The following is a 1262-nucleotide window of genomic DNA, read 5'->3' as shown; positions in this document are numbered from 1 at the left end:
CTTTCTCTCTCAGTTGTTTCTGTCTTTCTGTCTCAGTTGTTTCTGTCTTTCTCTCTCAGTTGTTTCTGTCTTTCTCTCTCAGTTGTTTCTGTCTTTCTGTCTCAGTTGTTTCTGTCTTTCTCTCTCAGTTGTTTCTGTCTTTCTCTCTCAGTTGTTTCTGTCTTTCTGTCTCAGTTGTTTCTGTCGTTCTGTCTGGTTTTTCCCCGGCTATACATGGTCATCATTCTTTTGATGCTCTTCTCTTTACGCAAAATGAAGAAAAGAAATTGGTATTTACCTACAGCTGTCTCTCGGCCTGGTCTGAAGGTGATGAATCCGGCCATTTATCGGACATTCATAAGCCTTAACACGCGTTTTCTACGGGTTCCAAATTCTTTTCTCAATCTTGTCGTGAGCTCACTTTGCGCCTCGCTGGAAAGCAGTGCAGGCGATTGTGGTTCGAATCCACAATAAATGAGGCTTCTTGGAACCTGGGTTGTATTCATAGTTTTCTTCCTTGCTAACTCAAAAGGGTATAAGCGGCGGATAAAAGTAAAGCTAACTCTGAACTCCGTCATTCCAGAGACTGATGTTGAAAGATTTCTTCTCTTCATAAGATCCAGTTATATTTTGCCCCTACCCCCACCCTCTTTTCCTCTACCCTTGCCGTCAAGCATGATGCTCACTTAAATAACGTTGCATCCGCACCAGACTTTATCGATTGTGAAAACCGTGTGAGGAATCCCACGATCATGCCGATTACTGTAAAAATGAAAACGGTGTGAATTAGCAAATACGATATATAGAAGCAAGCTATTATTTGGCTTTGGACAGCGACCGGAGATCTTAATTCAAGAATAACAGCTTAATTGTCTGGGTTGTTTCCTTGTGCCGTTTTTAAAAAAAGGCTGTTGAAGTCTCAAGAAGAAGGGCAAGGATGAAAGGGAAAAAGAGAGCGATGTGTTGTGGGTTAACGTTAAAAGAGGGCATCAACCGTTTTGAAATCTGATCCGAATTTTTCTCGAAAAAAAGATGGCGCTTGACGTTTTCGTCTGGATTTTTAGACAGCTGCAGCCTCTATATAATATAAGACGCAATGACACTCTCCTGCGGTTTAGCCTGTGCTTGGAGAGAGGCAGGCAGATTTCAGCGGGGCTTTTAACGTTGTGCAGAATGGCAACTGTTCTACCTAATGTCGCCTGTGCGTGGACAGAATTGTAGCTTCTGTTATCATGCCGCGTTGATAAACTTGCTCTTCCAAGAATAAAAAGGGGAAAAGCAAG

General features: G+C 42.4%; 1 protein-coding gene across 1 annotated transcript in view; it reads left to right on the top strand.

The window, feature by feature from the left end:
- The window catches only part of LOC101854917 (ceramide kinase), a gene marked incomplete in the record, with an annotated part of 148254 nt that overhangs the window by 89868 nt on the left and 57124 nt on the right, over positions 1–1262 (top strand).

Source organism: Aplysia californica, unplaced genomic scaffold (assembly GCF_000002075.1).
Source record: "Aplysia californica isolate F4 #8 unplaced genomic scaffold, AplCal3.0 scaffold00012, whole genome shotgun sequence".
NCBI classification, from domain to species: domain Eukaryota; kingdom Metazoa; phylum Mollusca; class Gastropoda; order Aplysiida; family Aplysiidae; genus Aplysia; species Aplysia californica.
This window is presented reverse-complemented; position numbering and strand designations above follow the sequence as displayed.